Source organism: Camellia sinensis, chromosome 9, assembly GCF_055761805.1.
Source record: "Camellia sinensis isolate YWXY chromosome 9, ASM5576180v1, whole genome shotgun sequence".
NCBI classification, from domain to species: domain Eukaryota; kingdom Viridiplantae; phylum Streptophyta; class Magnoliopsida; order Ericales; family Theaceae; genus Camellia; species Camellia sinensis.
The window spans coordinates 18,728,929-18,744,797 of NC_138969.1; the positions used below are offsets into that span (position 1 = coordinate 18,728,929).

Sequence of the window (15,869 nt, forward strand, 5' to 3'; positions counted from 1 at the left end):
CTATAATAACGACATACTGTTCTAGAATTTAAACAACCATAAGAAAACTGGTTTCACCATAAGTATTTAAACCATTGCAAATTAAAACTTAAAACTAACAAACAAAAGTAATAAAAGAAGATATTATACGATTTTAGGTTTGAGTTTAGATTTTACGTAGAATAAGAAAAGATACTATGGGGGAGGATGTATAATAAAAATATAGACTATTTGTATACGGTCCGGATCGGTTCCAATCCGGAACCGTGGGATTCAATCCGGAACCAATCCGTGAACTACGGATTTTTAATTATTCAATCCGGAACCGAACCACGGATTCAAAAAACCAATCCAAACCTATCGGATTGGACTGGACTGGATCGGATTACGGATTTCACGGATTCCTTGCTCAGCCCTATCAAAAGGTCAAAGATTCCCTTTTCTCTTTACTTTTTATACATCTTTTTGTAAAAAGTCAAAAAGTCATCTCAAACATATTAGTTTTTTATACATCATATTTTAGCTAAAAAGTCAACAAATTACTAAAAAAGTCTGTTCCCAAACGAGGCCTTAGTTGAAAAACACAGAACTTCCTCATAATTTAGAAATATACATTTAACCCTTTTATTGTTTGGAGTAAATTGTAAAGTAATGGATTCCGTCCACTTGTTAACTTAAACGCGCGATGCAGATATTGGCCTCAAATTAGATTGATAAAATGACATTTTTATCCCTTTTTTTTTCCTGCCGCCTTTCATTGCTGTACAGCAGTAGTCAACCCACTCCATCATTTCCCTATATTTTTTCTTGCCATTGCTCTACCGGCAGTGGGGATGCTGTGCGGTAATTTGGGCCCATTTCGGGGCCTATTTTAATAATTTGAACCGTTTATATTTTAGAATACGTCAAGTAAAACATACCTATAAAAAATCAAGTTAATCGGATATCGTATACCCATTCATCCACTCATATTTGTATCTACAAAAATAAATACAAATGTATTTTAACTTGATTAAAATGAATACAAATGTGAGTGGTGAATGGGTGAATGATATTTGATTAACTTGATTTTTTCTACTTAACGTATTCTAAAATGTGAATGGCTCGGATTATCAAAATAGACCTGAAATGGGCCCAAATCGCCGCACAGCAGATGCTACTATGCAGGCTGCGCAGCAGCATCCCCACTTCCCTACCGATTATCTCTTCCCTCTCATTTTTCTTTAACTTTCAGTATGGTTGCAGAAGACACACACACATCTATGTACGTACATGGATGTGTGGTCTTTCTACTTGGTTTGGTTGGGGGACAGCCATGGCTACGTTCATGACAAAAAAAGGAAAAAATAATAATCTATAACATCTATAAAAAGAATGTAAGAATGATGTAACGGTGTAACACTAGTTTCTTCTTTGTTTGCAATGGTGTAATACTGGTTTCTTCTTTGTTTGCAAAACAGATTTGGACTGGCTACGTGGCCTTCAGATTAGCCACACACACGAGAGTAGAAACAAACAAATTCCATCATTCATTTGTACAAATGCCGACTTCCTTTCGGTTGCTGCTTCATTTCCAATACGATTCCTCGTAGAAATTCTCCAAAACGGTGGTCTTCGATTTGCCTATTTCCCAAAGTGTTGCCCACGTGGAATGCAGATTAGTGACACCGACAATGAAGAAGACAACAAATTTTACCGCTTCAAATATGGGGTTTACAAGATATATATGTATATATCTTGTGGGTGGATTTTCGGTCATCCTCTTCTGCCCATCACTGTTGGTGTTCTTGCTGCCATAACGCTGTGAAAATTGGGCATCCAAAGCTGTGGTCCTGCCGTTGCAAATTCTGGTACGTACATCTATAATTTGATGTCTACTATTTACAAGTGTGATGCACAAGATTTAACCACACTATTTTTCAACCTTGGCCACATGTTCAATAGATGCACACCATGTGTTTGTTAATATATCTCAATAAATAAAGAGTTCAGACTTTTTGAATAAAAAATAAGCCCCATCTAATTTTCTAAGTTAAAAATCGAAATCAAAGCAACAGAAATGTATGATATATTAGTTAAAAATATAAAACAAACAAGTAATCTGTGTAGATATTTCATTTTCAGCCCCCCCTCCAAAAAAACAAAAAAATTACTAACTTGTAAAGGAGTGTTCCTTTTGGTAAATTCTTTGGCAAATTGGGATTACTCTCAAATGCGTGGTCATCCAAAGCAGTTTTGGTTCTGGTGTGGAGTTTGATATCTATATGTTTTGGATTTGGATTTGGGTTTGAGTTGTTGTCTTTGGTGTGGAGTTTGGTATCTATTTATTCTGGTTTTTTTTCCCCTTTTCCCATTGTGGGTAGAATTGTAGTGCCTCAAACTTTAAAAAAAAAAAAAACCAGTTGCAAATGATGAACTATGAGCCTACTAAATATAAACTTGAAACAAATAAGCTAGAAACCAAGAATAAGTCAATACACATTTAGGATCCATTGTGAAATAAGCCACAAGTTTGGAATCATAAATAAGGCTACCAGCCCAAAAACAGAGCAATCAAATTAGATTCCTCCATTCATTTCCTTCTCTTTATTTTGTATGACCAATCAATAACTATGTATCATAATTCTTTGGCAAATTGAGGTCATTCTGAAATGAATTTTCATCTAAAGTTGTTTTGGTGTGTAGTCTTATATCTATATGTCTTGAATTTGGATTTGGATCTAGGTTGTTTTCCTTGGTGTGAATTGTTGATTTTTTTTATTTTTTGGGCAGAAGTGTAGTGCCTCAAACTTAAAAGAAATCCAACTTCAAATCATGAATCATGCACCTACTAACTCAAAATCAAAAAAGAGAAGAATCCCACGTAATTGATTCCAGGTTATGTGTGAAAGCAATAAAAAGAAGCCAAAATCCAATCCACTCCATTAAACTTGTGACAGCCCCAACATTTACTTCAAAAACAAAGAGAAGAGAAACCAAACATCATTGAAACAATTGAATGGTGAATGAGTGTCAAAAAAAAAAAAAACAAGAGAGACGTTTTGGTCATCACCCCAATTTGATCGTTGGATGGAAATGGTTCATGAAGTTTACATCATGTACCTACACCAATGGATATTGATTTTCACAAGCGTCCAATACTAACAGATAAAGGCCTTTTCCATTCCCCCCCCCCCTCTCACCATATGTGTGAAGCACCATAACCATAACACCTACCATGATGATAAAGTGAAATGCTTATGGACCACAAGCCTAACATGTTCTCATTCGGAAAATTTTTTAAAAAAATATGGGTTTACATGTTCTCAAGGCTAAGGGCAAGATTACTTTTGTTGTACTTGTTTCTTTTATTATTCAATTTGTCTTTGTTGCTGAATTTGCGAGTTTTAAAAATATTGATTCTTTTAGTTTGGAACCTTTGAAATGAAACAATGAAAATCAATTGTAACTATCAATTTTCCATATTATAAACTTATATTCAATCGATATGAAATAATATTATTTGCCAAGATGCAAACAGACCAGTTCAGTATAATATCTTAAATATAATTACATGGATTCTCTTGATTGGATTGGAAAGGTTGGTTCAGGAGTCTTCTTTAATGGCTTTCTTTTCTTCTTTCAACCTTCTTTAGTTCATGAGTCTTCTTTAAGTGTATATGTTTCATTTTCAGCGCCCCCCCCCCCCCCCTCCCCCCTTTAAAAAAAAAAAAAAAACTGTAATGTAGTGTTCGTTCTGGTATTTTAATTGAAATGATTTCCAAATTGACAATCCAAAGAGCACAAGTTTAACATAAAAAAAGAAAAAAGAAAAAAAAGAACAACCCAAAAAGCCTAATAAAAATGGTCAAAAGCTTCATATCCTAATTCAATACACATTTAAAGCCCATGAAAAGAAAAATAAAGTGCACATCTTCAAGTTTATATCATTCAGGAACAACAATATTAATTCGATATACCCTGCTAAGCACCTATTCAAATATTCTAAAAGGCTGAATTAAGTGTGTATGTATCATTTTCAACCTAGCGCCCCCCCCCCCCTGGCGCCTCCCTCCCAAAAAAAAAAAAAGTCTAAAAGCTTTTTTCGTTCTGGTATTTAAATTGAAATGATTTCCAAAAAGACAATTCAAAGCGCACAAGTTTGGAATCCTAAAAAAGGCAACCAACCCCAAAACAAAGCAATCAAATTGGATTCCCCCATTCATTTCCTTCTCTCTATTTTATATGACCAATCAATAATTCTTTGGCAAATTGGAGTTATTCTGAAATGGATTTTCATCTAAAGTTGTTTTCGTGTGTAGTCTTATATCTATATGTCTTGAATTTGGATTTAGATTTGGGTTGTTTTCCTTGGTGTGAATTTTTGATTTTTTGATTTTTTGATTTTTTGGACAGAAGTGTAGTGCTTCAAACTTAAAAGAAATCCAACTTCAAATCATGAATTATGAGCCTACTAAATATAAACTTGAGGCAGTGCAATTACACAAGTTCAAAGATTAGTAAAGAAAACTAGAAGTATAATGTACATTAATTAATGTAACATGTTCATGATTTAAAAGTCAAAAAATTGCCACCAATGGTTCTCAAAAGATAGAAATATACATGATAGATGAAATGTATATTATTGAGCATATGAAGGAGTTACTTGCTCCATAAATATATATATTATGGAGCATATGAAGGAGTTAATTGGCTCCAGGACTTTTAATAAGTTGGAATGATGAATGAAATCTGTCCAGGCCATTTTTATTCTGCTGTCCTCTAAACAAAACGTGTTCCTGCAAAAATGAAAACATCACTCAAGAAATAGAAAGAAACAAAATCAACCATGCAAATTGATTGTGCATGTAGTTTATGAAAGTCTTGTGGGTAGAACAAACACATGGTGTGCAAATATACATTTCTTTGTGGTTTCTAGTGTGTGCAAATATAGAAATACCGTGGCTGCCTCTATCTATTAATGAAAGTCTAGCTAATAGACAAGTAAGCACAAAAAGGCCCAAAATTGAAATGGGCACAAACTTGTTAAACCAAGAAGACTACTGACATTTTATCAACAGGCGAGGAGAACACAAAACGGATTTCACTAATAAGTCCCCTCCAAAAAATTATAATATTATTATTAATAAATTGAAATGAAGTTCTTAGTAGAAGAGGGGATAAAACAGAGGAAAGGTAAATCCATAGTAGAAAAAGACTATGGTTTCTTCTCTCAAAAATGTATACCATATGTATAAGAATATATTATAATTTTATATTTTCTTAAGTTCTGATTCTCCCCCGCCAAAGATAGAGTCTCCATGGTCACGCGTTCAACTTTTAGAACAATCAATCGAAGGTATGTTTGAGTAAGATGTTGTAGGTATGTTTGTATGCTTGTGAATTTGTTGAATGTTGAAAAAAGGAGGAATTTGTAAAAGAAAGAAGTGCAGCTTTGTAATTCTGGAGATGATACAACTGAGAGTAGCTGTAGGTTTTTGTATGCAGATTGCTGACAGTTCTTGGTTATTGATTCTTTGGTGAGTCAGCACCATAGGAATGCATTAGGGATATTTTTAGTTTTATTTTCTGAATTGTTTTTTGCGAAGGACATATTATATGCATCTTAATTTTTTGTTGTCAGATTAAAGGGAGACCCAAATATAACATCTTACTCAACTTACAACATCTTACTCAATAGCCAAAGATATGGGCATAATTGAAATCTGGTACATTCAGAAAAACAAAAATGTATCTATATTTCTTTTTAGATAGAAATATGCTTATGATTTTTTATTTTTTTTTCTAATATAAATGCAAAAATATATTTACATTTGATATGACATATACTTATGTTCGGATTTTTATCAATTTCAAAAGAAATTCGCAAAGAGAAAAACAAAACATAGACAAATTAAATATAAGGTCTAATTACATTTCACTTCTCAAATTCATAAACCAAACACAATTTGAAAAATATTTGTACTTAAACTGTAGAACGACCCCCACGTGCAACCTGCCTTGGGGGCCAACTAGTAATAAGAAAAAGAAATCGAGAGAGGGAAAGAACATAAATTGCTGGTGATGTAGCCAAAGAAATAATGAGTGGATTGTTTCAATTATTATATCTATATATATATATATATATATATATTTAAGAGTATATGTATGCGGCTATGGTTTTAATTTGAAAAAACCTTTTGATTATGATATACAATATGGCTTGAATTTTGTTTTGGGACGATGGACAAGATTTTCTCCAAGTTCTATTTGAAAAAAAAATAATAATAAATAAATTAATTAATTAATTAAAAAAAAAAATCAATGGGTAACTTTGAGAAAATTTCTTTTTGAATTGATTCTTTTAGCTAGAAAAGGTGTTGGCCATGAGGTATCAGGTGAAGAAATAGAAAGGACATGAGAAGGAAAGAAAGTGAAAATTTTAGGTTGCATTTGGTAGAGTTTTAGAATTATGATTTGATAATAGAGTTGTATTTTGAGTTTGTGGAAAAAATGAGAGTAATACAGTTATTTTATAAATATGATTAACAGAGTTAGTCTTTATATTTCACTCCAAATCTCAAGGGAGTTGACTACATATTTCTAAATTAGAAGGAGGTAAATTGTAATTAACCCCCCAAAAAAAATTTTGTGGGCCTTTTACTTATTAATTTGTCAAGCCTAGCTGATAGTCATCAAGTTACTGGAATTTCCAAATGGTGGTGGGTTGTACTTTTCTTGGGCTTTTTGGAAGGCAAAGTCTTTGGCCCAAATTTGGTGGTCTATTTAAGCTGAAGTATTTTAACGTGAATATTTATACACAACCATATTAGCACATTACCTGTGCATAAATAAATAATCAAAAATTAGTTTCTAAATTAAAAAAATAATATAAAATTTATTTAAATTATGTAATAAAAATATTTTATAATTAATTAAATTTTATGTATTTTTATCAGGAATGGAGATGCTGCTGTGCGGGCTGCGCGGCGAAATGGGCCCATTTCAGGATCTATTTTGATAATCTGAACCGTTCACATTTTAGTATACATAAAGTAAAACATGCTTTAAAAAATCAAGTTAATTAGATGTCGTCTGCCTATTCATCCACTCACATTTATATTCATTTTAATACTTTAAATTATAATTTTTATTTACTTTTGTAAATACAAATGTGAGTAGATGAATAGGTAAATGACATCCGATTAATTTGATTTTTTGCAAGCATGTTCTACTTGATGTATTTTAAAATGTGAACGGATCGGGTTATCAAAATGGGCCCCAAAATAGGCCCATTTCGCTGCACATTCCATTTTTGTCAGAGTTACATGTAAGAGAATATTTTTATTATAATGTCATTAATTGTGTGTTCTAAGTTCTCAATAAAAAAAAATGCATGTCATAATTTAATTGGTAAAAATTAAAGGATAAATTACAAAAATTATATTTATAATAAAATATAAATACATTTTGTTTTATAAGTTTCATAATTTCAATTTGCCATATGATAGTAGTAAATTATATTTGTTAATATACTTATTTTTTTCTTATTTTGTAAAGCTTAAAAATTTGTCTATTCAAAATTATAAATTATCGTATATCATAACTCTTACATGAAAGCGAATTAGGATTGATTTGTGGCCTGTGTTCTAGGCATTAGACACCATCTTGTTTGGGTTGATAACATTTATTTATGGCTTTCCATACTTGTGATTACTTTTAATCACCTTTGCAACCTCCTTCCTTTCTTGGCTTTTGTTTTGCTTTGAAAGTGGTTCAAACTAATTGTTTGTTTAAGTATGAGATTGAGATATCATACTTAATGATTTAATCTCTTAGGGGTTCATTACCACAAGTTAATCTTAAACAAACATTTAATGAGTCAAACACGAGTCAAACACTAATAGTTTTTTAGTTTTCTATAATAGAAACCGAAGTTTAGCTTTGACTAAAGAGTATTTCTGATTTATATTCAGAAATGGCAACTGAAATGGATTTGGTTTCAAACCTTTGGGATTTAAAGAAGTCTTTGGGTTTAATCCATTTATTCCCAAAATGGTAGAAAACCAAGTTTTGAGAAAGTCTTTGGCTATAATCTGATTATTTCCAAAGTGTTTTGGTTGCTCTGACCTGTTATCCTCTGCCTTTTCTCATTCATGTACTTATGTGGCGTTACACTGACTCGGAAAATATGAGGAACCCATGACTCCATCATGCCTACAGTCAACTCCATGCCCTTCCCAGTTATAACTTTTATAGAGTGTGGACTTAGGCTTCCACTTGACATCCTTTTCTGAGAAATCCTCAATTACTACAAATTGAACCTCATGCAACTCGCCATCAACTCTTACCGAGTTATCAACGGCATAATAGCCTTAGCCAAAAAAGAAAACATTAGGGTAACTTTAGCCGACATCCAATACTGCTACACCATGTGTGGCCTCAAGTTAGAAAAATTAACTTGAAATAAAAGTAAATTAGAGAGAATTCTAACTTGTCCGTCAAAGTGCTAATTTCGGCATTCCTGACCAGTGTGTTTATCCCCTTTTCAGGTAGCAATCAGATGATCAAATACGTCTGACTGAATTCTAGAGTATTTCTAAATCACTTCATTGAAGTGACAGTTAAAACAGAGGTCAATGGATCCATGACAAACAGAAGATCACAAAGTAGCCAAACAGAGGCGAATGGTTATTTAAGTCCCCCAAGGCGTGGGACTCCCGTAGTGATACTTACAAAACATAATTATTTATAAAGTCATTACCAAATACTTTCTAAAATTTAAACAAAGCATTCCTATTTATGTTGGCATTTGTCGATATAAAATGAGTAGGAATCCAAATCAGTAGAATCTGCTCAAATCACATCATACAGTCTCTAATATTTCAACTTTGTTATTCCTATCTGTGATAGATATCTATCTTTCTCATCTTTCCCATATGTTTTGCAGCTCGGCGGTTTCTTCATTTGGACTTACGCTTACCAACTAGTATGAAGCTCAGCCTCGAAATTCAAAGCTCTTCAAGCAGCTGAAGAGGTCTCAAAGGTACAAAACAAAGTGCAATGTGAGGTAGATAAATACTAAAGTGTTTAAATCTAGTAAATCTTTTGAAAAATTAATTTTGAATCAAATTGACAAAAATAGACTACTTTGCTAGATACAGAGTCGCAACCTAAATATTTTTGGAAAATTTAAGAAACCCATGACTCGTGTCGAAGGCCACGTGTCCATCATCACCAAAATTATCTCGGCTCGGGAACTTAGGTACGAGATGAGAAGGTTATGAATTGAGTACCCTTGCTTGCTCGACTAAACATTAAAAGTTACCTAGAAGTTACTCTACTCAATATGTATATTAATGCGACCTTCACTTAATCATTAAAAATTATATATATCGATTTGTGATCGGTATGATTTAATTTTTAAGGTTCCAATATTAGATTAAATATTAAAAATGAGTTTAGAAAATTTAGTTCGAATTTTTTTTCCCCCCAATGATTATTGGTTTAAGCTATAATACATCATATTTTAATACTTCAATATCATAAAAAAAATAATCTTTATCAATCAATAATTTCTTTTTACAAATATTAAGAGAATTATATTTGAACAAATTCCAACGTAAAATTTTGGATAAATTACAAATACACCCCTTGAGATTTGCTTAAAATACAAATTGCCCCTATGGTTTGGAAAATTACAAATACCTTCTTGTTAGAATTTTTTATTTAACAGAATTAATTGAAAAAGTAAAATTTCTAACTGTTCACCTATACAATAATAAAATTATCTGAATTATTAATTGAAATAAAATTTTAACGTTATTAAAAACTGTTAATTAACTTGATCATTTATTAATAAAAGAATCTATTTGTTATGAAATTAGAAACTTTTTGAGGCATAATATAATTTTTAGAACCACATAAGGTAATTTGTAATTTAAGTAAATCTCAAGAGATGTGTTTGTAATTTTTCCTAAAATTTTTACTTCAAAATTTTAAGACCAATATATTTTCTTAAATAATGTTAGAGATTTCAAAAATTTTATCAAAATTTTTATCAAATATTTCACAGGAATATAGGAACCACATGGGACCCACTTAATGTGGGTCCCACACCCATGTGAGATATTTGATAGAAATTTTAGTAGAACTTTTGAAATTTCTAACATATTTGTATTTTCTTTGTCTCTATAATTAATTTTGAGATAGTAACTAAAGTAAATTTAAATCATTATTATATAGAGAGCACATGCGTGATAAGAGTTTGTAATACAAAATTTTAAAAAGTAATATTAATTCAAAATTTTAGTACGGAAAATATGTGTCACACTTTATGTTATGTTTGATTCATGGATTTAGATAGAAAAATGGAATGAGAAAAGAAAAAAAAAATAGGTAAAATGTGAATGAAATATAATAATATTTTACCTAATTTCACACACCTTTTCATTTTTTTTCTTCAAAATTTCTACCCAAAACCATGAATCAAACACATCATCAATGTTTTAAAGGAGTTTTGGATCCTTTATTGTATTGATGTACACTATCTAAAATGTCACGACCCGCTCCCCGTATCCAAGGGTTAAACATCCTGATGGTCGGTAACTGAAGTTACTTCCGGCCAATTCTTGAACAAATTAATAAACGCGAGCGGAAATAAGTGAGGGTACCAAAATAATCATCGGAGTTTCTATTTTTATTACAAAATTTATTGACAAAAAAGGCTAATATTTACATATAAAAATATCATAAAAGTGCTGTGTGTGTGTCTATTCCGCAGCCCCGCGTCTAAAACTTTCCAAAAGCTATTTCTGAATTGCATTGTTTCTTGAAAATTGGTAAACAACTATAAACACATAGCAGAGTGAGAAATATTATGCCAAGAGTATAAGGGACACAAAATAACCATGAAAAGTTATGTAACTAAAATATTTAAGATAACTTAGTCTGAACAAATAATCATTTAAGTAGCAAAACTGAGATTATGTAAATAAATAACCATAACCACGGTACAAAACAGAACAGATGTATGGACTCAAGAGGTGGCTCGTACGAACTCTAGAGGTGACTCTTACAACAGTGTAGCACTTAGCTCCGTACAGCACTTTGCTCCACACTAGAAATCAGAGGGTCAATGCATCCATGAGAGACAGAGGGTTACAAAGAGATCAAACAGAGACCAATGGTTATTTAAGTCTCCCAAGGCGTGAGACTCCCGTGATGGTACTTACAAAACATAATTGTTTATAAGGTCATTGTCAAATATTCTTTAAAATATAAACAAACATATTCATGGGTTTCATTTTAATAAATAGAGTTTAGAAATTAATCTACGTAATTGAAATATTAATATAATTTATAATAATTTATAAAATATAATTTGTATAAAATAAATATGGTAAGTCAAAATATACGTAAAATATATTATGGTGACTCAAGATATAATATAACTCACTTTAAAATTAATATCTCATTATTTCTTTCCACTTTCAGTGATTTTCTTAACTTCCAAACATAACTTGTATTAATATAACTAATAAAATATAATTTGTATAAAATTATGATAAGTTAAAATATACGTAAAATATATTATGATAATTCAAGGTATAATATAACTCGGAAAAATGTTTGGGGGCCCTAATTCTGTGGCTCAAATGTGGCTCAAATGGCCAAAACGACGTCGTTTTGGCCATTTTTATGTTGTTTTGTACTCAAAACGACGTCGTTTTGGCCATTTGAGCTACATTTGAGCCACAGAATTTGGGCCCTCTACCATTGCTCTATAACTCGCCTTAATATTGACATTTACTATTTTGTTTTTATTTTTACTACTTTCTCATAGATGTTCCTTCGCCCTCTTTTCTTTTCCCTTTCTCCCTGTCCTCTTTCCCTTCCTTTCTCTCTTTTTTTCTTTCCCCTTTTCTTTTCAACCCAGTGATCACCTCCTCCCTAAATAGGGAGGTAAGAACGTAGCCCGCATATCCCTCTCCAAGATTTAATAATAAATTACATTAATTCATACATTTAAGATAATTATATTTTAACCCAATTTTTTAATATAATTATATAAATAAATTAATTTTTAATTAAATTATACTCTATCGTATACTAACAGAAAATTAATTATTTATTTTACTACTACACTTATTATTATTATTATTATTATTATTATTATTATTATTATTATTATTATTATTATTTATTTACTCTTATTTTTATATTTAATTTTAATTTGGATTAACTAGTATTATAATTCCATATTTCTGTTAATTTGGCCCCAAATAATAATTCCTAATTAATCACATATTTGATAATCCAATGTCAAATTAGATTCTATATTTATTATTATTTATTTAATAATATATCATCACATATAACTATAATACTAATATAAAATTTACGGGACAACTTATATTTTCGGGTTGTTACATAAAAAAATTATATATAATATTTGGTGGGATAAGTAAATTTTTAAAATGAATAACCAATCACATTATAAGGGAATAAAAGCTAGCCAATAAAAGATTTTATTAAATATTTTAAAAAATAAACATTAAGAGAAATAAACTATGAAAGATGTAAATTGATTCATATATTTTAGTGGTACAAAAATCTAAATTTTAAAACTGATCATTTTCAAATTTCTAAATTTAAATTTTTAAATAGACTAATTAAATTTATTTTTAAATGTGTAAATTAAGGCATAATAATTTTTTTTAAATGATTCAATAAAATTTATAAGATTTTTTTTTTAAAAAAAATTAAAATTAGTTAACTTTCCTTTTCAAATTTATAAATAGATTAGTTAACTTTCATTTTGAATTGTGTAAATCAAGCTATAATAAGATTTTTTTTTAAATGATTCAACAAGAGCTAGAATATATATATATATATATATATTTTAAATTTTAAAACTGTTTAGTTAGCTTTCATTTTGAAATTTCTAAATTTAAATTTATAAATAAATTAATTCATTTTCTTTTTAAAATGTGTAAATCAAGATATAATAAGATTTTTTTTTTTAATAATTCAATAAAATTTAATCAGTAGAAGATTTTTTTTTAATTATTTAAAACATAAAAATTCTAAAAAAACTAGTTTTGAGTTTCACAACTCTTATTAATTTTCTTAATACATAGTATAGATTAGAATTACATAAAACAATCAAAGGTGTATCTTTAAGGTCATTTAAGTTTTAGCGAAATGCTTATGTTCTCCTCATTCACATATTACTTGCACCCCTGTGAAGACCTCTTATTTAAGTTTTAAATCTTTCATTTATAAATGTTAAATTATTGCCATGCATTTAGGTAGCACAACAATGAACAAAACTTTTACTGATTGGTATAATCAAAGCAATTAGCATGAATCTAAAACTGAGACACACCAATCTCTCTCTCCATCTCTACATTCCTCGCATGATCATATCTTCTTAGCTGAAAATGGAGGGATGCTCTGCTCATTTCTGAAGAAATTCTGTGGATCAACCATGGTCTTCACTTTCACCAACCTATCAAAATTACCCTTAAAATACTTCTCCCCAAACACCTTACCTTCACTGTAACTATTCTTCTCATTGTGCGATTCCAATATCAACATCTCTGTAGCACAGAATTGATTCTCTAGGGAACTTTGACACAAATGGAGTCATGAAACTGTATAGCTCTCTAACTTGATTCAAATTTTTGTTCTCCGCCGCAACACCTTCCTCATCCCAATTCAATGAGTACTGGATTTTGAATATGTTCCCAGCCCGGTGAGGGAACGGTGTCGCGGCCGCCGGGATTTCACCCATTCTCCCTCCATATGGGTTGAACACAAATCCAGTTTTTCCCAATTCCATCATCTTGTTCCAAATCGATTACAACCCGACTTTGGAAATCGGAGTTTGGAGATAATCTGATTTTCTTTTCGAAAATTTAGCCGCATAGTTTCTATCTAGCAACACATTTGTGGAGTGGTTTGGGTCGAAATTTGCCCAGTAAAGCACAGATTGAATCCAACTCATTTCCATACAATCCTGTTTTTGCAAACCCAATTCAGGAAAGTCTTTATTCATCACTGTCATGAGTCTATTCGAATCACCAAGAAACAATGAAATGAACGATGTTCTAATTGTTTTCTTGCCGGTTTGTTTGTTAACAGTTGGTTGTATAAGAAGCCTAACAAATAAATCATTATCAGTCTTGTTCGCCATGAATTGCCATCGATAAACAATGTCTGTCGCATTCTGTTCCAATGTCTTCTGAACCCGAAAAACCGTTACAGTTTCGCGTACCAGAACAAGCCTAATTTTATACGACAGCACCACCCCAAAGCTAGCTGCACTGCCACCAGCCACCGCCCAAAACAAGTCTTCACCCATTGCTTTCCGATCCAAAACCCGGCCATTAACATTGACAATTCGAGCATCGAGCACGTTATCAACCGATAACCCGTACTTTCGCAAGCCGCCGCAGCCGAGGTGGCCGCCGACGGCGACAGCGGAGCAAGCTCCGGCGGGGAAACCGTGGGTTTTTCTGATGGATGCGATTTTGAAGTAGAGTTCGCCGAGGATGGCTCTGGATTGGACCCAGGCGGTGTTGGCGGTGGTGTCGAGAGAGATGGAGCGGAGGTACATTGTGTCAAGGATGACGAAGGGGACGCCGGTGGGGGAGACGTAGGAGAGGCCTTCGTAGTTGTGGCTGCCGCTGCGGATTTTAAGCTGTTTTCTGGTGAGTTTGGAGCAAAGAATGGCGGCCGAAATGTGGGTTTCGAAGAGGGGGGTGATGATTAGTGGCGGTTTCGCATGTGGAATTGGAGGAAGATGGTGAAGAATGGGTTGTTTGGAGCAAAGACTATGGAGGGGATTAGGAATGGCAACGGGGCGGGGCGGGACTGGGGATCACACTCCCCGTCCCCGATCCCTGATTGTGAAAATCTCCCCGGCCTCGGCCTCGATCTCCGACGGGGAACCTACCACTGTCCCCATCCCTGCCCCCTAACGGGGATCGGGTTTCCCTAAACCCGAAAATTCCCCGCCCCCCAAATCTGTTTCAACACCACCATCAATAACAACAACAACATCATCATCAACAGAATCATCAAAATCAACGTATCATTTTCAACATCAACATATCAACAAAATCATCAATAGATCATAAACCAAAAAAAAATAAAAATGGGCAGATCGGATCTGAGATCTGTGTATACATACATGTATACATACACGTATACATGTATACCTGTATACATACACAAAATGTAAATACATACAACAACAACAACATTAACATAAAAAAATCATCAATACATGTATACATTCACAAACAGATCTGAGATTTGTGTCACAGAGAGAGAGAGAGAGAGAGAGAGAGAGAGTGGACGATCGGATCATCAACACATACAGATGGAGGACGATACACATACAGATCTGTGGTGGACGAAGGAGGAGGAGGACGATCGGAGATGCGGAGGCGATGGATGGCTGTGACTGCGACGACGGAGGCCATGGACGACGGATGAGGTCGATCGGCGTTGCGAACAGTGCGAGAGTGAGTGAGAGAGTAGAACAGTGTGAGAGTGAGAGCTTGAGAGAGAATCAATCATGGCGGCAGAGAGACGAGGCGGAGAGACGAGAGACAGAGAAGCAGAGGAAGAATGAGAGAGAGAGAGAGAGAGATCTGAAATGAGAAAGAGGAGAGGAGGCGTGTTTGTTTTGGAATTGTTAGCAGATGAGAGAGATGATATATATTAGTGGGTATGTAGGTGAGTGAGTATATAATATCTATTAGAGAGAGATGAATACATAATATATATTAGGCGAGGCAGAAACGGGGACGGGGTACGGGGCCGGGGCGGAATTTCTTATCACCATCCCCGGCCCGAAAATGACCGGAGATTTTTTTTTGAATACCATCCCTGGTCTG

General features: G+C 32.7%; 1 long non-coding RNA gene and 1 pseudogene across 4 annotated transcripts; one reads left to right on the forward strand and one right to left on the reverse strand.

Moving 5' to 3' along the window:
- The first annotated feature begins 725 nt into the window (after positions 1-725).
- On the forward strand, positions 726-9,115 carry LOC114299936 (uncharacterized). Of its 4 annotated transcripts, XR_014339425.1 has the most exons (5): positions 726-1,355; positions 1,440-1,829; positions 6,918-7,288; positions 8,511-8,683; positions 8,909-9,115. It is a non-coding gene; the product is annotated as an uncharacterized LOC114299936 (long non-coding RNA). The 4 variants fall into 4 exon arrangements; XR_014339424.1 differs by lacking the exon at positions 6,918-7,288 and having other exon boundaries at positions 737-1,355; positions 8,511-8,714; XR_014339423.1 differs by lacking the exon at positions 6,918-7,288 and having other exon boundaries at positions 739-1,355.
- A 4,247-nt stretch (positions 9,116-13,362) lies between these two features.
- LOC114299933 (berberine bridge enzyme-like 8 pseudogene) lies at positions 13,363-15,452 on the reverse strand (annotated as a pseudogene).
- Positions 15,453-15,869: the final 417 nt, after the last annotated feature.